Source organism: Crocodylus porosus, unplaced genomic scaffold (assembly GCF_001723895.1).
Source record: "Crocodylus porosus isolate Cpor-Errol unplaced genomic scaffold, CroPor_comp1, whole genome shotgun sequence".
In the NCBI taxonomy this organism is placed as follows: Eukaryota; Metazoa; Chordata; order Crocodylia; family Crocodylidae; genus Crocodylus; species Crocodylus porosus.
Window position 1 is genome coordinate 106,820,479 of NW_017728918.1, and position 25,388 is coordinate 106,845,866.

Consider the following 25,388-nt stretch of genomic DNA (forward strand, 5'->3'; position numbering starts at 1 on the left):
CAGGCCAGAGGTTTTTTTCCTTTGCTGTCTGTGGCATCACATTGGTGGTTCATGTTCTCTTTGTGGTCAGTCATGACCCCCAAGTCTCTTTTAGATGTGGTGCTAGCTAGCTTAGCACTGTTAAGCCTATAAGTGTGGTGTAGATTCTTTCCCCCAAGGTGGAGTACCTTGTATTTCTCAGTGTTGAATACCATCAGGTTTTGATCCACCCATCTTGTAAGCTTGTTGAGGTCAGCCTGGACTGCCAGCCTGTCCTCTAGCATGGCTGCACTTCCCCATAGTTTGGTGTCATCAGCATACTTAGCTAGTCCACTTATAACACCTGAATCCAGATAATTTATAAAAACATTTAAGAGTACGGGTTCAAGAACAGAGCCCTGGTGGATGCCACTGGTTACAGTGCACCAAGTTGATTTGGTTCCATCAACTATCCCTCTCTGGGTCCATCCACAGAGCCAGTTCCCCAGCCATCAGGTTGTGAAATTATCTAGGCCGCAATTCTCCAATTTTTCCATGAAGACATCATGGGACACCAGGTCAAAGGCTTTCTTGAAGTCCAAGAATATAATATCCACCTCTTCTCCTTTGTTCAGGTGATGCGTCACCTTGTAATAGAAGGAAACCAGGTTGGTTAGACAAGCTCTACCCGCCACGAAGCTGTGGTGGCTCTCTCTCAGAATATTACCTTCTGATGTTGGTAATGGTTCCCTTGATGATTTTTTCCGAGATTTTTCCAGGGATTGAGGTCAAACTAATTGGTCTGTAGCTCCCTGGAAATTCCCTTCTCCCTTTCTTGATGATAGGCACTATATTGGCCCTCTGCCAATTGTCAGACACCTTGCCCAAGCACCACAAGTTCTTGAATATCCTCACCATAGGCTGTGCTGTCAGCTAGTTCCTTTAGCACTCTTGGGTGCATTCCATCTGGGCCAGTTGATTCGTGGATGTCTAAGGTGTTGCCTCACAAGACCAGTGGTAATGATGGGTGCAGGTTCACCCTTCTCCTGGTGATCCTGCCTCTTGTCAGGCAGGGTGATCCCACTGGGTTGATGGAAGACCGACATGAAGTAGTCATCAGGGAGATTGGCTTTTTCCTGGATGTCAGTTATTAGCTGCCCCACTTGGTTTAGTAATGGTACAATGTTACCCTTATTCTTTTTCCGACTTCCCCCATTTTTGAAGAAGGACTTTTTATTGTCCTTGATTTGAGTGGCCAGTTTGAGCTCAGTTTCAGCCTTGGCTTTCCTGGTTTGATCTCTACAGGTGTGGACTAGGGCTAAGTACTCATTCTTAGTGGTGCTTCCCTTCTTCCATCCTTTATAAGCTTCTTTTTTTAGGTGTAGGAAGTCCTTGAGTTCCCTATTGAGCCAATAGGGTCATACATCCCTTTTGCTACTTTTTCTGTGGGTTGGCATGGACTTCCCTTGTGCTTCAAGTATTGCATCATTGAGCAGCAACCATTCATCATGAACATTCCTCCCTACCAGACTGTGGTTTCTCAGGGCCTGAACAAGTAGCTTCCTAAGTTTGTAGAAGTCGGCCTTCCTAAAGCTGAGGACTTCCATATTGCTGACTGACTGACTTGGCAGCTTTGTGGTGAACAGAGAAAGTGATTCACTCATGCTCACTGTCTCTCAGCTTCTCTTTGATTCTCAGGTCACTGTAGATCATCCCCTTTGGCCAGTACCAGGTCCAGCAGTTCCTTGCCCCTTGTCAGTCCATAGACTTCTTGAGACAAGTAAAGCTAATCAATGCTTCTGAGGAAGCATTGCAACCAATCGGATATGGCTGAGTGCTTTTCCCATGAGATGTCCAGGTAGTTAAAGTGTCCCATGTCAACCAGGCACCGAGAGCATTCAGCTTCAGCCAGTTCCCTTGTGAACTCATGGTCAAGTTCTTGCTCTTAATTAGGGTGTCTGTATTAGACTCCTACTGTTATATCCCCTTCATCACGTTCCCTCCTTATTCTTACCCAGAGGGTCTCAAGTCCCTCTCCTTGGTTGCCAATCTCTGCCTGTAGGGAAGCGTATTCCTCTTTCACATAGAGAGCTATACGCCCGCCCTTTTTTGCAACACAAGCTCTCCTGTACAAGGAATAGCCATCTATACCTGTGGTCCAGTCATAAGTGGCATCCCACCAGGTCTTCATTATCCCTATGAGATTGTAATCATTACTGTTTAGGAGTAGGGCCAGCTCCTCCTGTTTGTTGCTCAGGCTTCTGGCATTTGTGTAATTTGTTTCCCTGCACTCCTGGAAGAGCCCTGTCCCTGGGGTGGGGTAGGAGTTTGTTTCCTTGTACAGCCTGACCTAATTGTTTGGTGACTGTTGCCTGGTGGGCTTGCACCAGTGATTTTCTGCCCATCCCCAGCAAACTTAATTTAAATCCCAGTCAAGCAGATCAGCCACTCTGGCTGAGAAGAGCTTTTTCCCAGTGCAAGTGAGGTATAGGCTGTACCTTTCCAATAACTTGCTGGCTCTCTCTCTGAAGTGTAGACCATGGTCATAGAAGACAAAGCCTTCATGATGGTACCAGCACTACAGTCTTGTTTACTTCCTGAATTCTTCTCACCATTCTGTGCCCATGATCCATAAAAGGGAAGGATCAAGGAGAAAATCACCTGCACTCCCAACCCTTTGAGCCCCACTCCTAGAGTCCTGTAGTCATTCATGACCCAGCTGGGATTGCTCCAAGCCATGTCATTTATGCCCACATGGATAAGGAGCATGAGGTAGTGGTCTGAGGCCCAGACGAGTTTTGGGATCCTTTCAGCTACATCCCAGTCACGGGCTCCTGGGAGGCAGCAGACCTCATGGGCTGAAGGGCTGGGGTGGCAGATTGCTCCCTCAGTCCTCTGCAAGAGCGAATCCCCCACAACATCTCTCTTGGAATCTATTCTCTGCTGTACCACCAGCCTGCTGCATATGGCCTTGGCCAATGCACTCAATTTTAATTAATTTAAAATTCTGTGCCTCAATTTTTGAGTTATATGGGTTTCAAATAATTGTCACAGCTATCATGTGAAAAGTATGGTTGTGATCTTCAGAGAAAAGGTGTTAAGGTACTTCCTCAGCCTGACGAAGGGTGTTTGTGCCTGAAAGCTCACTAAAAAGAATTTTCTGCCTGTTTGAGCTAGTCTAATAAAAGATATCGGATTACCCAAAGAACCTTGTCTGCCTATGTCCTTAGACCAACATGGCTACAACCTATACCCTTCAAGAAACACAAAGCAGTCAATGGTCTGCTTTTAATTCATTTGCATAAGTTTGTAAGTGATAGGTGGAAAAATCTTAGGTACAATATTAGGTAAAAAATATTAGGTACAAACATGCTGTGCAAATGTGTTAAATTTGGGAAGGCAAATTTTCTTATTTTTTTTTTATTACCACAAGAAACCATGATTCTACTGAACCTGCAGTTTTTTGGGTGTATATTGAAATGAAATGAATATACACCACAATGCAGTGCTTTTCAAGCACAAATTACTCTGAAATACATCTGGTACAGAACATACTGAGTTTGAGAACAGCCTGTGGCCCACTATCTGATTTGTTATTCTACACTGCTTGAATTTGTAAATAAATACTCTTTCCACAATGCGATAATCCCTTTAAGCCATCTGGAAGAGAGACTTTAAGTATCTTAAAGAAACAGGAGCAAAGGAATTGCAAAACAGAATACCACTGCTTGTTTAATTTAATATTGTAGATGGCTTTCAGAGCCAAAATCCCACTATTAACTCAGTGAGAGTGTAGAACTGTGGGCTTTGAGTAGTGATTAGAATATTAATAAACTTGGCTGTAGTTGCTATACATGGAAACCAACTAATATTTAAAGAGCCAGGACAGTTGCTTATACTTCCACTTGCTTATTGCCTTTCTGAACCATATTATAATGTGTCAGTGTTTAAACTTGTGACCCTTAGTCACCATGGAAAAGATTACAAAATCTGTGAAAAAGCAAAGGACAAAGGAGATGAGAAGCTAGGCATAGAGACAAGATATAAAAGCAGGCAGCCAAACAGGTGGAATACAAGTCTAGTTATGAGCAAGTTTTAATTTAGGAAAGGAAAATACAGGATAAAACAGTTATGGTTGTGCACTACTTCTCAGGTAAATCATGGAAGCAAAAGATGGTAAAGGTCTTTGAGGAAAAGACTCAATTACCACCCATTTACTGATGACCTGGATAATACTTTTGTTTTCCTTCTTGAGAAGACAGGGGGTTTTGTGATATCTTTTATTGAATAAGCTGTGGAATTGGGAGAAAGCTTTGACAAGCTGTTAGGTGTCTTTAGGTTGAGTAGCATGAAGGCTGAATATCATGAAGTTTTTTTAAGTACTTTGAGACTGTCCCTTTCCAAGACATTTATTTTTGAAGAATTTGCTTTAAAGCTAGCTGTTGATTAAAACAAGTTCTATATTAGATCTCCTTGTCCTCTCTGCTGTAAGTAAATGAAAACTAAATGGCATGTTTTTATGGTGGAGGGCCTGGAAGCTAAGTCTTCATACCTCCAATCATGAGGCAGTCTCCCCACAGGTGCGTCAGTGGAATCAGGCAGTTTTTTGGGTGGCTGATACAAGATTGAATCAGAACTGCCACGTCTAGTAATACCAATGTTCCTGTTCAATTGATGTCAATTCTCTAGTACATAAGTCTGATTTAGTTAGCAGTATCTTATAAGAGACCTCTTCTATTGAGTATGGCCTCTTAAGATCTTGAAGACAGAAAGCTAGCAGCAACGCGTCTTCCTCAGAACATACTACAGTCCATTTGTCACTATTCTCAACACCATTATCATATATAAAAGACTGAGACTAAAGCATGTTTTTCAAATAAAAGGAAAACATCCAGACATTTTTGTAAGAAAGAAACATTTTGGGATACACTCCCTTGATTTTTATTTTTATTTTTTTTATTATTTATTTATTTTTAACTGCTTGATAATTTGCAATCTTCATGACTCTCAACAATTAAAACTCATTAGCAAGGTTCTATTACAGGAAACCCTCACTATTTGGGGGTTCAGCATTCGTGGTTTCAAATATTCGTGAATGCCGAACCCGCATCTTAAATAAACTTAAAGGAGCTCCTCACTTGCTGCCACTGGGCTCCTGCCACTGCTGCTGCACTCCCACCACCAGGCCCCTACCGTCCCCAGCACAGCCAAGCCACCCCACCTCCCAGCCTCTGGGGCACTGAGTTCATGAATGCAGACACTGTTCATGAACCTAGTGCCTTATTCACAAGTTTTGCCATTCACAGCAGATATGTGAACATATCCCCCACAAATGGTGAGGGACACCTCTTTATAAATAAAATTAAAAAAAAAAAAAAAAAAAGAGAGTAGAGGACTAGAGATCTCACTCACAACGGAATATTTTCTTTAGCATTCTGCTGTCACAGAATTATAGATGTTAGACAACGGAAGGACATGCATGATCATATTGGTGATTTCCAAAAAACGTGAGGATCATTTCACAGCAGATACTCTTCTGCACCTTGTCCAATCTAACCTTAAATAATATAAACAATAGGACCTTCATGATTCTTCTTAAGATATGTGTACCACGTTGAACTGTGAGAAATCCTCTTAATTAGCTCATGTTTTCTTGTGCCTTAATGCCGAGTGCCTGACAGTCAGACTCCTAACATGCAACAATAAACACAGTTTCAGGCATTTGTTCTGCAGTTCTAAATACTTCAACCATAATTTTGTTTTTTTCATGAAGCAGGCTCACAGGTTTATGTACTCTGTTGATATTACACCAATATTGCCCTGTAAACAGTTCATCATTATTCATGTGGGTTATTCTCAGGACAGCATGAATATTTTTAAAAGATTAATACCATATATAAGTGATGTGTTGGCTTGTGAAAAGAGCTGTATTAGCAGCCTGAAGGGCACAAATCCACAACTCACCTGAAAGAAGAGGTACAGCCTAAGCATTGGCATCATATGCTTACCCCCACTGCCCTACACTGTATTACAATCCTCATCTAGAAGGACTATTTCTGGCCCTGCTTCTAAATAACTTAAACGTATGCTTTAAGTTCATCCCTCTTCAGAAAAGCATATGTTACAGTTCCACATATATTTAAGTGCTCAGCTGTAGAGGGGATATTGGGAACTCCAGAACTGAGAGGTTTCTCTAATTATTCTTGAACAATTTGGCTGAGGCCACCAGCAAGTGTGCCAACAGATGCCAGCTGAAGTGGTTTCAGTGGTGTGTACACCACTGGGAGCTGAACTAAGGTTAAGAACTTCTCTCTCATAAACCACTAAACAATTGTCATATGGTAATGTATGCTCAGTTGTATGAATTATCCTGTTGCATTTACTTTTGCGACTGAAAATTTGCAGCTGGACACATTTCTTCTCACTCTCCCTTGGTTAAAAGGGAATAAAATGGAGATGATTTAAATCCTTGCTGTGAGTGCATCTCAATAAGGTTATAGAAGCTCCAGGAGAAATTTTTTTTTTTTAAATATTTTTTTCCTAAATATTTCTCAGACTGAAAGAAACCAACCCCAATACTTTCACAAGTATGGGCTTCCTGAGGTTTCCCCTGTTCCCCTGCTTTACAATGCCTTTAGCTACCTCAAATTAAAAGGGAATCATTGTGCATTTTGTGGTCTGACCATCTTCTCAAGCTTCTAGTCACTGACCAATGTTTACAGTTTTCAATTAAGGTCAGAGGAACTATTTTTTAAACAAAAGATAAGAAATTATCATACCAGGAAAGTGACATTTTTACAATAAATCTAATTATTATGATTGACTCTGCTTGTTTGTTCATTAAAAAATGAAGCAGAATGGTCAATGTCTGCCAGGGAAAATACTTTCAGCCATTTCAATTGCTGTTTTAATTGGCCAGGCCTTCCTGCCAGATTATCCTCTAATCTGTGCAAGAATGTTGTTTGGAAAAGATGAAGTATGCCTGACTTGGAGGCCCCATTCATCACTTCAGCACATTCTAGGCCCCATAACTTTCCTTCAGCACACCCAGATCACTTTACTTTTCTAGACTGTATAAAAGACTTATTTGTCACTATCATCTTGCTGAAATGTCTGAGAAAATCAGCGTGTCATGATCTAAAGACAAGAAGCATGACAGAGCTCATCACCCTCTCCTCCCCCTGAAAAATAGCTTGTGGTTACGTTCTCTCACAGAAGCTGTTTTGTTTGACTAACATTACCTGAAAAATTATGGTCAAGCTGGCTTTACGGTCAAGAACTCAGACCACCCCTCAGACCACGTCTACACATGTGCTTAACTGCAGAGTATGCTAATTAGCTGCGGAGTAAAATGTCACCATCTACGTGTGCAACACTATTAGGCCACAGTAAACTAATTAATACCACCGTAAGTACTGTTGGGGATAGTACTATTTTACGGCAGGGTAATTAACTGTGATTAAATGTACATCTGCTGCCTAGCCACATGATTCCGCACTTTCAGTACCCTCATGCTGCAGCTAGCCCCTTCACTTTCTAACAGTGCCCTCCAGAGCCTGGGGCCATCCACCTGTGCCTCCTGCCAGCCCAGGCCTAGCAGGGCAGGAGTTGCTCCACCCCAGGTCAAATTGCTCCACCCCAGTTCAAATTGCTGCTGTTCCAAGTGCATGTGTAGATACTGCACCAAGGAGTACTTTACTCTGGCTCAAACTGCTCTGGAGTTTATTGCTTCAAATTATTTGCACACGCTCAGAGTCTTCAAATTAATATCACATATTTAATTGAAACTCTTTTTGATACTGTATGAATAAGCAAGAGTTTTTAGGCCTTTACTGCTTCTGTTCTCTCAATTTAAAAGCATTAAAGCAACTGTCCAAGTTAGACAAAGTTCTGCCCTGTAACTTAACATGCTTGATTTTCTTAGGATGTATCTGAACCTAACCACGTGAGCCTGAAGTTAAGACTGAGGATTAAAAATGTCAAACAAGCCTAAGAAATTTTTAAACTATTAAATAAAACTATTCATGTGATGAAGACACTAGATCTAGGTTCAGTTCCTTGCTCTACTAAAGACTTCCTGTGTAATTCTGGCCATATTACCTAACCATAGGGATCTTATTAATAGAAATATTATAGGGATCTTTTCAAATGATGTACTTGAAAAGGATAGGAAATTTGAGGGGGAAACAAATATTGGAATAAGCTATAACATAGACTAGCATGGAACAGCATAAAGTGTTACAATGATTTTCTTGCTGCTTATCTGAGAACACCTGCAGAGTTGGCCCTCAACCTAGTGAGGTGGAGTGGGGCCTAGGAGCGGCCGTGATCCTTCTAACGCCCCCCTACCGTGTCAATTAGGCAATCCCCCACCCTCCATCCTCGCCCGCCACGTCTTTGCTGGTTAATGGTTCAATTAGGGAGGCTGCCTTTTATCTCCTAACCCACGGTATTTGCTGAACTATCCCCTGTTCCGTATGAGGTGACTCGGTGCACCCCAGCCTTATGGGCAATGCGTGCCTCCTAACTCCCCTTTAGCACACCCCAAGCCTCGCTGCTCTTCTGGATGTCGTCAGGTTCTTCTCTTCTCTGCACCCTGCCCGGCACCCCGGGCTTGTCACGCAACCAACACCCCTCTCTGATGCCCTCAGGCTTGTCACACAACCGACACCCCTTGCCTGGCACCCCCTGGGCTTGTCACACAACCAACGCCCCTCTACTCATTAGCCCTATTGGGCTTACTGGTGGTGCTTTTACCCACTGGGGTCGGTGGCCTAAGCCTTTCCTGGCCCCTCTGGGTTCCTGTCAATAATAAGTGTCCAATTAAGCTCAGCCAACCTAAGCCTTACCTGGCCTCTCTGGCCCTTTTGGGTCCTGTCAATAATATGTGTCCAACTAGGCTCAGGCGGCCAGAGCCTTACCTGGCCCCTGTGGGTTCCTTGGGGCTCCTACTACTGCGGAAACCCTCCGGAACACCTTCTAGGCTGCACCCCTCCTGGGGTGACTGTCAATCATACATGCCCCTCTTGGGGTTGCTTCTTGCTACCCGTGCCCCGCCTGGGGCCTCCCTTCAACACATGCCTGCTCCCACAGCTTCTCGGCACCTTCCCCAGGCTCTATATAGCCACAGATTCGCCCTCACTGGGCTAGTCACCTTTACAGCACCCACCCTAGGCTTTCACTCGTGTGGCTCCCACACCTGAAGCCCAACACAAGTCCCTACAGGCTTCACTCTGGTGCTGGGACCCTTGGGCGGAGTCCTCTGCCCTGCTTGGGCCTCTCACTATCACCCATACAGGGCTACCCGCTGTGCCGCCTCGGCACTGAACAGTGGTGCCATCCCAGGCACCACTCGTTTGCCCACACAGGGCACCAGGAACCCCCAAGCAACTGGGGAGTTCCCGTGAGACCTCCTCACACCCTTACAGCCTCACCCAGTCCTCCGGTTTTAGCAATATCAAACAGGGAACACAAAAGCCATGAGCCAACCGGCTGCTACACAACAATAAACTTTCTGGCTATAACATAAGGTCCAGGTCCCACCTGGCTTTCCAGTAAAGCCTCCTAGTCAAGGTTCTCTCCACCCATGCCATGATGCAGCCGCTCACCCTATCAATCTGCTCACCTCAGCTCAACTCCCCTGCAGAGCTCCTGCTCCTACAGCTGCCAAAAGGGAACTGCTAGCTGGGCTTCAGCCTGGGCTGTTTATAAAGGCCTGGCCCTGCCCCCTTCTGGTCACCTGACCAGTACGGTTGACCCAGCAACCATCACCTGAGCTGCCCCCTGTGATTGGCAGCTGCCCTTATCCCTTCATAGGAACAGGGCACCTGCGTGACCCCGTGACACCTAGCAACATATGGAATATATCTTGTTTTTACCTGAGTCATCTGAGTGTCATTCATAGCTACTAAGCTTAAAAATGAGAGAGACCTTGTCACTATCAAAGGAAGGAAGGAAGGTTTTAGATATGAAGAAGTGGCTCCAGACTCCAATACCTGATACAAGTGTCAGTTATAATGACAGAAAGGGACCTATCGCAGAAGTAGTAGCCCTAAAATTATTCACTAATGATATTTCAGTCTGGCACTTGTGAAAAATGTAGTCATCACCAGGGATCCTGATTTTCCCTGATAAAAAAATTACAAATCCTCTGATAAAAAATTGCAAATTCTCTGATAAAAAATCCAAAATCCCTGATCAAAATTAAAGGCCCCCCCACAGCCCCCCCTGGCCTGCTAGTGCCCCTCACTCTCTGCCATCACCTCCCCAGTTCTGCTCATGCCCCTTACTTCCCCCACAACAGCCCCCCAGCCCCACACATGCAGACGCAGTATACAGACACACAGACAAACACCCCCCCCCCACCAGGTAGGTGTGTGGGGGGAGAAACAAAGGGCCTGGGGAGCAGATTAAGCATGGGGGAGGAGAGCATCTCTGTACCTGCTCCCAGGATGGGGGTGACCTGCAGGTCATACACATGCCACCCGGGCGGAGAGGGGAGAAGCTCACATGCAGCGACTGCCACCATGCCACTGCCTCTGGGGGGAAGCTGGCTGGGGGCTGAGGGAGCAAGAATGTGTTGGGGGAAGACATGGAGTGCCAGGCACTCCTGGTGGGGCTTTGCTCAACAATTTCCCATCCCTCTGCCCAGACGGGTGAGCAGGCGGGGTGGGGGGAAACAGGCCACGACCTGGGGCAGGGCAGCAGAGTGGCAAGGGGCACTGCCAGCCCCATGCAACACAGTGCAGTACCCCCCCACCCCCAACCTCAGCTCACTCTGTGCCCACTTCCAGGAGCAGGACCAGGGGGGAGAGGGCAGGGTTGCCCCTCTGTGGGCCTCACATATACTTCCCAGCTTGGGGGGGGAGGGGGATGCATGCAGCAGCCATCACCACCAGCACTGCACTGCTGCCACCACACTTCACATCACTAGCCCATGGCCAGAGGTGGGAAAGCTGCATAGGACATGGTGGTGAGATGGCAGCCACTGCATTTGAGCCCAGGCTCCCCCCGTGTTGGGCAGGCACCGCCCAGTGGTGGAAAAGCTGCATGGGACATGGGGCGTGGTGATGTGGTGGTGGCCACTATATGTGAGCTTCCTCCCCCCCCCCCCGCTGGCTAAGCAGACACATGAGGCCTGCAAAGGGGCACTGCTGCCCTTACCCCTGCTCTGGGCAAGCTGCCATAAGTCATTATATTTACTGTGCAGTATAGATATGCACATGTAGACACATGCCCATACTGCACAGTAATTTTGGTTACTACGCAGTAAATGTGCGTGTGTAGACATACCCACTATAATCTACCTGATTCCTAGAATTCTTTCTACAAACTACAGGTGCTAATGACTCTTCATCCTTTTTATAGATCTTTATCTTCCATTAATCAAGCTTCTTTTCTTCTGCTAATACTTCTCTGCTACCCTTGGAATTTTGTCCCTCCATCCAATGTCACAGCTCTACCCACTGTTCTTAAAAATTTCCTTTCCTCAGGCCTGAAGAAGAGTGCTTTGCATTCACAAGCTTGCCTAACTTTATCCCAACCATACAGTTGGTCCAAAGAAGATATCACCCAAAGCTATCCTTACCCCTCATATAATTTCTGGACCATCATGGCTAAAACATTACTCTAACACTACCCTGCATACCAACACTAAGAGGAGGGCTATACCTAAGTCCCAATCCTGTCACCAATTCAGCACACATGCACTTAAATGGACAAAGTGGTGCTTCTGGAGTTCTGCAGTGTGCCTGTTCACAGGCAGTTTTATTGTGGTGAGTGTACTAAGCAGGAAAAGGAGGGAATTTCTTCACAGAAATTGAAGTATGTAGAGGTAGTGCTGCAAGATGCTGTGAAAGAGTTAACACTGGACTTCATCTTTCCTGCTTACTGTACCAGAAACAAGCTGTCAGTCATCTTGCATCACCATTTCTGCAGGAAAAAGCCAGCTGTAGGCCATGACTCTAGCTTTTAAAATATTTAAAAATGCAAGAGGCTTCCAAGAATGATCACTCTTCAAGTATCTAATGGGATGACAACACATAAAGCAGATCACTATGCAGCAAACATTTTACCTATGTCATAACATAGGTAATGGAACCTGGGTGTGATGATAGTTTTGAAACTGTGATGAAAACATGCCATAAAATGCACAAAGGACCAGGCAGCTTCATGCTCATTTCTACCAATATCATTTATTCTATTAGAAAAAGCATGAAAAGACTTTTTTCTTTCCTTTTTGCCACTAATAAATTATGGAATGGGTTCATACACACACACACACACACACACACACACACACACACACACACACACACACACACACACACATATTTGGTTGGATTTGAACAGGTCTCAGTACTAAACATGACATAAACTTAGATCTGTTTTCCATGAATTTAAACCTTTCATAACTCTTCAGCATCTATACAACAAAAACAAAAACTAACACATCAAAGAAAAAAGAAGTAGATTAAGGGCATGTTGCACAGCTTTTTTTGTCTCTGGACATTTCACAGTAAATCTTCATGCCACTTTTTATTCTCTCCATCTACAAGGCACAACCATATTATAAGGATGGCCATGGGAGTAGGAAAGTCAGGAATATACCAAAAAGTATATGCTAGTTTTATTTTCTAACAATTCTTTTTATTAAATCAAAAGGTGGGTGGGCTTTTTAAATTGGAAGTTAATGTCCTTTTCTTGCTGATCTGTTGTAAGTTTGAAGATTTTTATTTTTCTGATGGCTGTTTTGAGATGTCATGGTTTAATTTATGCTATATTTTATTCTTGGATTTCAAAAGCAGAAAGTAGGACAAGTATTGTATTAAACGTATTTAAAATAATGCTATAGTTATTATTATATATTAGATACATAATTATATGTGGATATAAAATAATGCCATGGAAACAATGAAACAATAGAGAACGTGCACAGAGACACATATATAAAATGAAAAAAAGAGACCGTTATTTTGTAACTATTTTCAGAGAGCATATCGAGACTATGTTTTATTTTTATGATTTATTTTTATAGCAGTCTTAGAATATTTGTCTTCTTTGATTGGCTGGTGGTGATTTATTTTGGATTCAAAGGAATTGTCAATGTAATGACTGCCATTCTTAGGGTGGAGAGGACTTTTTTTGTTCTGTGACATTTTTTAAACTTGGTCAGATCCTAGATTGATTAGTCTTCTCTGGAAGTCTGTTCCATAGCCAGATGCCTTTAATGGAAAATGCTTGCTAGAGACCATAATTCACAATATAGTTTATAAAGTGCCCAGTGGATGCAGGAGGTAGAATTGTTATTACTGTTAGTTATTTTTACTTTAGTAGCATCTACAAGATCGTCAGGTAATCAGAGCCACAATGTGCCACACAATGTACAAATAAGTAAAATAAAGATGATACTAGCCTTATCCCTATAGATGTGAGGGGAGCCTGCTATAATGTGCTGGAAATTAATTGAATCTTCAGGAGCATGGACATTGATGTGCTCTGGCAATCTTCCGTGTCACATGTCCGTGTCTCTGTGTGTCCCTGTGCTGAAAAAATGGCTGTGGGGCACTTTGAAATAAAACACATTTGATGAGCTTTAGCTCAAAGCACCCCCCCACCATTATTTTAGTGCGGGACACTGATACATATGACATGCAGACACTTTTTATTAATGTGGCTCACTAATTAAAGTGCTCAATGCCATGTCCCAAAACACGTGTAAAAATGCTTATACAGCTCATAGTCAGATCTGGATTTTATTCCTACTTTATCCAGTAGTTTGCTATTTTAGAACAGGTAGAAGTTCTGGAAACTCAGGATCTTCTTCCCTCTGTCTATAATCATAATAACATTTCCTAACATTTGTGTGCTTTGAGAATCTGGAGGGGAAGGTGTTCAGGATGAATACAGTATTATTAATGATAGCAGTATATGAAACTTAGCTTGGACTCTTATATTTCAAGGAGAAAAATTCCCCTTGAAATGAAGTTGTACATTTGCTATAAAAGTATTAGGAATAACACAAATAGCTTTTCTCTCAGTCCCATTATTGTTACTACTGCCAATGAAGGCATTTTTTGATCACACAACACTTTCTCAGTTGGACATCTCTGGGGATCATGTGGGCAACATTCTACAATCCAAGTCTATCAATCAAAGACTGAAAATGTTGCATTTTCACCTTTTGACCTGTTCACTCTAACAATAAAAAACAAATTCTTTCATGATCCTTTGCAACACTTTGTTTTAAAGTCAGTTCAAAGGGGTTTTTTTGTGGTTTTTTTTCCCTCCCAACAAAGAAGCACTATGAAGCCAACATAACTGTTTCCACATCAAGGACAGATTTCTTTGGCAGACAATCTGTTACAAAATAAGGCACTAGCCATGACTCCTAATTGTTGCAGGTGTTTAATACTGGAGACACACACACACACACACACACACACACACACACACACACACACGCAAAGCATAGAAAGTTTACAAAAGTAAGAGAAAGACAAGGGTAAAATGTACTTTGCAGTTTGCCTAGCTTCATAAGTGCCATTTTTGCACATATGCACAGTTTGTGGTACTACTGCATGTGTAGTGTGGATGCTAAGCATACTCAGTAGGCTATATACTGATTGGGCTGGTATGCCTGCGTATGCTGGTTATGTGTAAATCACAAAGTTGTTTCTAACAAAAGAACATGTTACAGACTGGACGGGGAGGGCCCTCATGTTTATGGCTAGCAGCCAAGTGTTTAAGGTAATCACTCAGGAGATTCAAGGCACTTGGGTATGTCAAGTGAAACAGGATGCTTTCTAAGGTGCCCTTCCCAAAGTTCTTACAATCAAATTTTATATTATGGAATATGTGAGAACTACAAGTAATTGAGGAGAACATGGTAAGTAAGAATTGAGATTATTATTACAACTTAGTTTTGTCATGTACACATCTGGATGAGAAGGAGAATGATAGTACTGTTGGCAGCAATAGGAAAAAGGAAGTGGAGATGGGTTAGGAGGAAAGCTAAGGAGGTTAGGTTTTCATGCTGAGCTTGAACTGACCTTGAGCTGTTCAAGATGAAAAGTCAGAGAAAGAATGAAATGTGAAACTGAACAGAAAGAAACAGGTCTAGAGTGGAAAAAATCAAATGGAGATAGAATTGTCAGTACTGGGCTGATAGATGGATCCATGCAAATGGTTCAGGTCATCTAAGGCTATGGTGGTATGGAAGGAGTGGGTAAAAGCTGTTGGGGGACATTGAATTATGACACATTAAAACCTGCCTAACATCTGACTCCCCAGAAACCTCTCCACTATTTACCAGCTACCTTCATCCTCCCTCCGCCCCCAACCTGTCTCTCACCCGCTGACTCCTCAGTTTAACATCTTCGCTGACTGGCTTTCTTGCATGCAGACCAGCGTCCGTCTTCTTTATTATTCATTCCATCCAGGAAGAGCACACACCAACTGCAAATGCTTCCTCAGCCTAACAAAGGGTATTTATACCTGAAAGCTTGCAAAGAATTTTTCAAACTATTTGAGTTGGTCTAATAAAAAATATCAGATTTACCCACAGAACTTTGTCTGCTGAATTTTAAGCATGCAATTACATACTACAGAAGTAAGACTGCTTGTAAATAAATTACTACATTGTGTCACCATAACACTTCACTCTGCTGCCTGGAAGACCTGTTGCCCTAATTGGGAGTCCTCGTAATTTACGTTCATTATTGTTGTGTATATGGGGAATCAAAATGCAGGAAAAGACTGTTAGAAGCATGAGTATTTTCTTGAAACAAAATGTATCAGATGCATTTAAAGTGCTGTCTGAGAAAGGCTGGACAGGAGTGACTGGTTGAATACTCTTTTTCTGTGGAGTAGACACGTGTTGTTTTGGGAAATAGAACCACCATCTTTTTTTTAATTGTTTTAGTGGAGTTGAATATTTTTACATGATTTTTAAAGTTGTTCAAAAGGTTGTTAGCTTGCAAATCAGTTAGGAACATTCCATAGGCTTCGGCTGGGATCTGGACCGCTGGGATGCCAGCACGCTGTGGGCAGAATTTTTTTACTGCAATGAAGAGACTTCCTTTGAAAAAAACAGGCAAATATATGTGAGTAGGTTACATATTTCTGCGGTTGACATATTTTGTGGCTAAAAATATCTAGAGCCCATATCCCACCTTCAGATTCAGCCTCAGAGGCTGACCCAGTTTCAGAATATAGTTTTTCTGTGTGGCTCATCTTTTCTTGTGTCTGAAAATAACGTGAAAAAAGAGAAACCTTAGACCTAAGTATCTGACTTGGCAGGCTCCTTCTTTCCTCTATTTCATTTTAAAAGGTGATTGGTCCAGTTGTCTCTATTTAAGGACAAACATGCAGAGCTTGGATAGCTCTTGAAAAATCTGAACCTGAAGAGTTCCCAAAATCTGATATTTGGACTGGCCAAACTAAAAAAACCCATATTCCTTGGCATTAAAGACTGCAACATTACAGGAACAGATTTTCCCAGCTTGTTGGCAAGTTTACTTTGCTTGTTCATACTTTACCGTTGTGACTTTCTCAACATAAAAGAACCCAAACAATTTTACATAACTAGGCTGATGGCCAAATTCCTACAAGATCTGGACTAGAGGAGAGGTGGGGGAAATGTTTCATTTAGACCCCAGTTCTCTTTGTTGCCAGCTGGAAATAACGCAATGATGATGTAATTAAAATTGAGACAAAAAACTGGGTGGCATCATAGTCCACCAAGCTCCTCAGGGGTATTCACATTCACATTTGACCTCAGCTATAACAAATTGATATATTTTTTAAATTTTAAGAACTAAACTGATTCATAAAATCTAGTAACAACCAATAAATAAAGCTATAGAGCATAGGTGGTCAACAAGTGGGATGAGCAGCCTCTGTGTGGCACTTGAAAGATTGAGAAGGGAATAGACAGCACAGCAGCAGAGAGGGAAGCAGAAAGTAGAGCAGCAGATCAGCCAGGGAATACAGGGCAGGAAGCAGAAAGAAAAGCAGCATTTCAGGCAAGAGAAAGGGATCAGGGTGGTACTCAGGGAAGGTTCAGGGCTAATTTGTGCTACATGTGACAAAAATGGACAACAGCCATAGACAAAAGCAAGCAACTAGTAATCCCTGTAGACAGTCCTGCACTACTGTACATGGAGAATATTTTTTCCGAGTCACATGGTGGTTCATTACTGTAGCCCAGGTACACCCGCGGGGGGTGTGTGCCCTCTCCTCGGATGACAGTGGTGGGGGTCAGGCAGGGTGCTGATGGAGGGGGTGGCTACTAGAGCAGTTCCCTCTCCTCTCTACAAAGCCAGGACGAGACTGAGCGCTTAACTATATACAATTTATTACTATAATAAATGCTTAAGATAAAACATGAAATATTTGCAATAAAGCTTAGCATATATAATATTCCACAATACACATAAAACATATAACTTACAACATATATAATAATTAATACATTTAACAACATAGTTAAGGTTACAACATGATAAACACATATGAAGACTCAACTTATATAACCCGAAGTAGTTGATAATATTTCCTGCACCTACCAAGTAACAGTACAAACATTCATATGTAGCCCAGGTGTACACGGGTTTGTACTTCCCTCTCCAATTGAGGGAATTATTGGCAGGGAAGTGTGCTGTGAAGGGACACGACAGCCCAGTGGCCACCTCTGTCCCCTATAGAGTCATAGTTTCATAGTTTCATAGTAGTTTGGGGTCAGAAGGGACATGAACAGATCATCTAGTCTGACCCCCTGCCACTGGTAGGAGCACATGCTGGGATCACACAACCCCAGACAGGTGTTCGTCCAACCTCTTTTTGAATTTACCCAAGGTAGGAGTGAGGACCACTTACCCTAGGAAGTTGGTTCCAGATTATAGTCACCCTAACAGTGAACTAGTGCCTCCTAATCTCTAACCTGAACCTACTGTCCAGCAGCTTCTGGCCACTGTTCCTCGTCACCCCAGGTGCTGCTGGGGGGAATAAGGCTATTTGCTGTTGATCTCCCCTAATAAGTTTGTAGGCAGCCACCAAATCCCCCCACAGCCTCCGCTTGCTGAGGCTGAACAGGTCCAGATCCCTCAATCAGGTCGCTCAGAGTCAAGTCCAGTCAATCAATTACTTAACTATATACAGGTTTATTATTACAACAAAACTGTTAAAGGGTAAGGACATAGATTATATATATATGTACAAATTTACAAAACAATAAACCCTATAATACATATATGTATATATAAAGATATACACACACCCAGTTATCATTTAAAAATACAGACGAACTATAGAACAAACCATACCAAAGGATATTGATTGGGCAACCTTATAACTCTATTCATATACAAACTGTTACTTCAAATTATTCACATAAACTGTAAGGCACAGTCCACAAATATAATCAACAGTCCTTAGACTACCTGGATGCCCTCCAGGGCAGGGGCCCCACCCCCAAGGTGCCACTACAGGAAAGGAGGTGGGGGGAAAGAAAAAGGAGAGGAAGACCCCAAAGACTCCTAAGCTGCCCCACTATCACCCAGGAGTGGCCCACGTGGTGCCCCTTCACAACCTTTGTGGGGGGGGCCTCCCCTCTGGGGACCCTCTCTCCAGGGTAACTTACTGCTTCACAGTCCCAGAGGGTTGCCTCTTGTTCTCCAAGTCACGTTCTGTTCCCCACCGGGTTTTCCTGCTGCCTGACTCTGCTGCTGCCATCCTGGCTTAGGGTCACAGGCACCTCTGTGTGTAGTGGCTGCATCACCTTGTACTAGGGGTTGGAGGCCTGGACAGCCTTGTGCAGCACCAGGACTTGGTTTGTTCCTGGACCTCTGGGCAGCATTGTCTGCACTGAACTGCTGCCCTGTGTCAGCAGCTGTAGACCTGAGCCACCTCAAGAAGCTACCAGGGTTTCTCATCCTCCCGCTGTGCCTCCTGAACTGAGCTCCCAGCTTCATTCTGGGGGTTGAGGACCTGAGCCACCCCGGGGGCTTCAAAGATCCTGCTCCATGCACTGGCCTGTGCACCATGTCTCTGGCCGCATGCAACAGGTTGCAGACCCAAGCCACCGCATGCAGCTCCCATTCGGGTCTGGACACCGTGCTGCACACCTAAAGCCTAACTGCTGGAGCTGTGCCACACTCTCTGCTCATAGAAGTCTTCAGGGGCTCTTCCTGGGCTACTGCTGAGCCCTGCTGAGCAGCTCTGCTCAGCTTTTCTAAGCCCTGCTCTTCTCTCTTCTCTGTCCCCAACGCATCTCCTCATGCTGGGCACACAACTCCTTTTATATGCTCCAAGTCTCCATCCCTGAAGTCTTCTGGACCTGACTGTTTGCAGTGTTCATTCAGGTCCAGGGGAGCTCTTCTCCCCCTCCCCTCAGGAAAGGGGTGTGATGTTATTTCTCTTGCTGCCTCCTGGTTGGTGGATGGGCTCCACCAATCAAAACACAGGATTTCAAGCCTGGGATTCAACCCAAGCTTTGAAAGGTAAACCTACTACACATATTAACACATTAAGAACATATAAACCATATAAACTTCCTTAAAGCTATATAGACCTTGACACAAGAATCACCCAAAATAGGGAATGCACTCAGTACCTCCCCAAGGGGTTTCCTTGGAGCCCCTCCCACAATGGAGGGTGGAGGCCGCAGAACCTCCTGTCCTGTTCCCACCTCCTCTGCGGGGCCCGCTGCCCCAGCAACTCATGCTTCCTCTCTGAAGCAGCCAAGGCTCATCCCCTGGAGGCTGATCTTCTCTCCAGTGACGCCTTCAGCTCTCCTCAATGACCTGGCACCCCACACTGGGCAGCCCAGGGCTCTTTCTCTCTCATGGCAGCTGAACCCTTACAGGCTCTGGGTCCCCAGTCTAAGACTGGGGGGCCTCCCTTTCCTGGGCTCTGCTCTGGGCACCGGGTCTGTTTTAGTTAAAGGTGGAGCCGCACTGCAGGGCTCTAGTCACTCGGCCTAGGGCCAGGGCTAACCTACATGTGCTGACCTGTGCACTGGGTGAGGCCCGAGCAGCCGTGAGCTACTCCCAGGGAGGATTCTTCATGTGCCAATCCACACACCATGTGGAGCCCAAGCAGCTGCTCCCAGGGCCAGCTCTCTGTGTGCCGATCTGCACACCAACTGCCCAGCCGCTTGCTGGGTTTTCAGGCTCAAGGTTCCTCAAATGGCCCCTAGAGCCTGATCCCCAGGTGCCGATTTGCACACTGCTGAAGCTTAAGCAGGGTCCCAAGGATGGCTGTCTCTGGAGCGCCTCTCTCCTCGCTGTCCCTCATCATCTCTCTCCAGTGTGCTGAGCACACTACCCTTTTATACTCTTCAGGGGCTCCACCCCCAAAGTTCTCCAGATCTGGCTGGCACAGTTCCAATTCAGGTCCAGCTGTTCCTCGCCCCCTCCCTTCGGAAAAGGGTGGGGCATTACTTCCCTTGTGCTGCCTCCAGATTGGTGGGTGGGCTCCACCAATCAAACATCAGACCCTCGATCCTGAGACTCAATCCAAGCTCCAAAAAGGTAAGCCTGCTACATTACTTTATACCCTGCAACTTATGCTCTTAAAATGGGAATGTAATCTGTTTATATATATGATCATCCATTTTCATAGATGTCTCATCATTTGCACACTAAGAGTAAAGAAGTGAGTAGATTTTATTTTAGTTTATGTGCCTGGATCCCATTCATCCAAGTTTGTATTAAGGAGAAGTAATGGACTCACCATCTTCTCTCAAAAGGGCTGGATCTGGAAAAAGCAGGTGGAGATCTCTGCGTCAGCTATGAAATAGAAATGTAAGTTAAACTGCTGTTTTTTACCTTTGCATTGTTTAACTTATTGTGGCTTTCAATTTTCCTTTCTTACCTATTAGATGTTACACTGAGGGTTGAACAGACATTTCCACTCCATCACATATTTATGCTATTTCAGCATAAGGAATAACTTATTTGTGTGGTGATACACAAATAGTATACAAAGCTTCCCTTTTATTAGGTACCATTTCTACTACTAGCTTCAAAGCAAAGTAACAGGCTGCTGTGTTTTTATTTCTCTTGATATATCTTAAACTTTGTTCCCTTGTCATCATTGATTGAGGGATGGGGAAAAGGTTTTTGTATTTGTAGAGATGACTTCTGAGGTTTAATCCAAGAATCTGTACCTCACATTCATGGTGCTCCCAGGAGATTCCAAATCCATTCCTGAAATGTAACAACATTAATTACGTGACTATGCAATAATCTATGAGTACAAAAGAGTCCTTATAAGGGTGTCACCTCAGCTTGTTAGACAGGAGAAGTGATGTTAGTGAACAGAACACTGGGTGCATCTATGCCGGAGCAGTTTACTTGTGAATAAACCACTTGCAGGTACACCAGCATGGGGCCACCCCTCTGTGTGGACACCCAGTTGACCGTCACCCTGCTGAAGCTGGCCATTCCCACCGGCCTGTGGTATGTCAGCCACCTCTTTGGCATGGACAAGGCCATTGCCGGGGAGGCCATCCTGGAGCTGTGCAGTACCCTCCAGGACATACTGGGGGACACAGTCCTCCACTTGCATGACATCCTGGTGGTGGTGGTGGGGTTCCATACCCCGGGATTCCCCCACTGCAAGTTGCTCATAGACAGCACTGCAAGGCTTTCTTCCCAGGCTTAAATAACCTTTTAGACATGGCATATACATATGTAGATAACATAACATTTTTTTAACTTTAAATATATTACCTTCAACTGAAAATACATGGGATAGAATTTTTAAAGAAAAATGCAAACCTCTTCCCTTGGGATGAAGCAGAGGGAATGCCATTTCCCAGAATAGTTAGGTGGTACCCATTTTGGGACCAGGGAAGTTAAGTCTTAAACTCATTATATGATGTTCGGCAAATTATTTTGCATTTCTGTTTCAGTTTGTCCCCTTCTGTAATATGTGGATAATACTTATGTCATGAAACAATGTGAGGATCAGCTAGTTAAACTGATCTATAATACAAATACAAATATTATATTTATTGGAGGAAAGCTATTATTAGCTCCAATAAAAATATTATATTTTTTAATTAATTCTAATAAATCTTTCATTCATTGGAAAAAAAATTCTTTCCCTCAGGAATCCAAACTATGAAATAACTTGTGACTTTATGGGCAAAGACACTAAAGGAATTTCTAGGACTATAACCATCTTGTAAACCTCGCTGTCTTAGCCATGTCTGCCTTACTGAAAAATGCTTGAGGCCACCCAGAAACATCAAAGAGCTCAAAAAACAATCAAAAATGGCAAAAGGTAAATAGACTTTTGAGTCTACGCTAAAACTAACTGAATGAATTATAAACTATTTACAATGATTTACACTAAACTAACAGGACAGAGAAAGGTAACAATTACTTCCATAAATCCTCAGGTAGGTGGACAGTAAGTGTTTGAAGGCCTATTGGTGAGTTATTTTTATTCTTCATTTATAGGATGTAGAGCTCCAGGGAACTGAAGCATGCTCTCTGTTGACAAGAGCAGCTTCAGAAGGTTTTATGGCTTTTGTAGCAAGGCCTAGATTGGGGTTCTGCGGAGACAATGTCAGAAAGAAAATATTTTAGTGTTATTCTATAACAGTCCTTTTGTTCCTTTTTTTAACTCTCCTTTTTTGCTCCAAGTATTAGTTTTACATTGGAGCAATTTCTTTTTTATCCTAAATCAAAGACCTATCACCAATGGCAACAAACAGCCCTACAGGCAATATTTTTTCATAGCATGACAATTACTTTTTTATTTTTTTTCCTGTGTGAATTCAGCATGCTAGAGGTCACACACACTCCTCATCCAAAGCAGCTCAGATTGTACCAACACCAGGTGAACAGTGTCTTTGTTTAAAAGATTAAATGTCATGCAGTGAAGGATCACCATCTGGTCCACTGTGTGAATCTCAGGCTGTGCCATTCATGTACACCTGTGGAATTCCCTGTCACCAGAGGTCATTGATTCAGATATACTGTGGTTGAATTTATAAAAAAGGAATGGGCAATTTTATAATCAATAACATCTGTGAGATGCAAGCCATGATAAGGGGAAAAAATATCAGTTTTCTGAGCAGCAAGGGATTTCTGCAATGGTCAGGAGCCCAATTTCTTACATTGTCTCAATTTCTTACATTGATAAGGTAAAAAATTCAGGCCAATTTTTTACCTTATCAATGTAAGAAAAAGAAACAGCTTCCTGCAGGACTAACATAGCTTCCTAAATTCTGCTTCTGTTTTTCAGAGCTTGAAATAATCATCATAAATTTGACTCTTATTCTTGATATAAATCAATTTGGAGACAAACACGGGGCAAGACATACAAAAAATTAGCAAACAAAGGATCTTCACTGTTTGTAGCCTGCCCTTTGTCAGAATTATAGCAGTAAAGTCTCTCATTTGATTTCAGAGATTCCCTCACTTAACTGCCCAAAAGAAACTACACTCCATTCAGGACTGATTGCTTAGAAATCCCAGACAATGAAATGTTATATCTCTCATGCAACCAGTAGCAGAACTGAGCATATCAGCAGCAGGTCAAAGGAATGACATGCCATTGAAAAATGGTGAAAAAAACTTCTCTCCTATGGCTACTCTTCACTCTCCCGGTGGGATCCTCCCCAGGGTAATGACAGAAAGTTGTTTGCACATTAACTGCTTCCCTTTTAGTTCAAGCAGGTTGATGGGAGTCATTCGTACCCTGAAAGGCAGAAAGTCAAGTGAGCTGAACTCCCTTGGACTACCACTCAAGCACTCACAGATTTGTTATACAAAAACGAGAGGGAAAGGGGGAACTTTCAAAGATATGTATGTCTGAAATTCAATGACATTGAGCATCTAGGCACTGTCCATGCATGGGAGCCAAAACATAGTGGTATGTGCTCTAATAGATAGACTGGTCATGCTTAATAAAAGCTGTACTAAACTGAGGAGCAAATGAGTATACACATTGACAATTCAGCCTGGCCGCAGTAGATACAGGCAGCAGGAGCTCATGAATCCATAGCAGCACATTAAAGAGTGGCATGCTCTCTTGCTTAAAATGAGCAGCATGCACTCCAAAGCCCTGCTTCTGGATGCCAGCAGATATGTAGAGTACTAGCCACTTTGCTGATGTACTGACCAGGCTCCTTGTGACATTCTCCCTCCCTGCACTCATAGTTTCATAGTTTCACAGATGTTAAGGGCTGGAAGGGACCTTACAGATCATTGGATCCAAGCCCCTTTGCACTTGGGCAGGAATGACTGCTGGGGTCAGATGACCTCAGCAAGGTGGACATCAAAATGCTTTTCAAAGATTGCCAGGGTGGGTGACTGTACCACCTCTGGGGGGAGCCCATTCCAAACCCTCGGCACTCGACTTATAAAGGTTTTCCTTATATTCAGTCTGAAGCAATCTTCAATCAGTTTGTGCCCATGCTTTCTTGTCCTCCCTTGGGGGGCCTCGGTGAACAGATGCTCCCCCAGGCCCTGATATACGACACTAATATATGCTGCCACCAAGTGCCCTCTGAGTCTTCTCTTCTCCACACTGTACAATCCCAAGTGTTTCAGACTCTCCTCATATGACCTGGTCTCTAGACCTCTAATCATGCACGTGGCCCTCCTTTGGACTCTCTCGAGCTTCTACTGCATCCTTCCTGAAGCGCAGCACCCAGAACTGGATGCAGAACTCCAGCTGCGGTCTCACCGCTGAGTAGAGTGGGAGGATGACATCCTTAGTCTTGCTTGAGATGCCTCGCTGTATGCATCCCAGTGTTTGATTAGCTCTGCCAGGCACAGTATCTATAGCATTGGCAGTTTATGTTCAATTTGTGGTTTATCATGACACCCAGGTCTCATTCAGTTGTGGTGCTGGCACGCATAGCACTGCTGAGCCTTTAAGTGTGGTGTGGATTATTTCTCCATATTAAACATCAGCAGGCAAGCCTGTCCAAGTTGTCTACACTTCCCCATAGTTTGGTGCCCTAAAACAGCAGCTACCAGGAGTGGGGTTTGAACCCACGCAGACACATGTCCACAGGATCTTAAGTCCAGCGCCTTAACCACTCGGCCATCCTGGTATAGGTAAGACACTTTAGAAATAGGCTCTAGGTTTTCACATAGGGTACCAACCATAGTAATCTGTTAGGATCCTGTAAGGGGGGAGATAAAGAAGGTGGAAGACTCTACACTCACAGCGTCTTCTGCTTCTATGTACTTGCACAGGAACTAGCTCAGCACTGTAGTCCACTGGTTAGGACTGGAGGCTGAGAGCCTGGAGTCCATGGGCATTTATAGACATGCTCTGGGACAGGGGAAGGGAAGCACGGTGCTTTAATTAGTGCACCTGTGAGAGCTGCACTAATTAAAGCACCCAAAGCATCATGTGTGTCAATGTCTACATGCTGAAAAAATGGCAATAGGGCACTTTGA

At 43.7% G+C, this 25,388-nt stretch overlaps 1 non-coding gene across 1 annotated transcript; it reads right to left on the minus strand.

Annotated features, from left to right (window-relative positions):
* Positions 1-24,953: 24,953 nt before the first annotated feature.
* On the minus strand, positions 24,954-25,036 carry TRNAL-UAA. The gene has a single exon. It is a non-coding gene; the product is annotated as a tRNA-Leu (tRNA).
* Between the last annotated feature and the right edge of the window lie 352 nt (positions 25,037-25,388).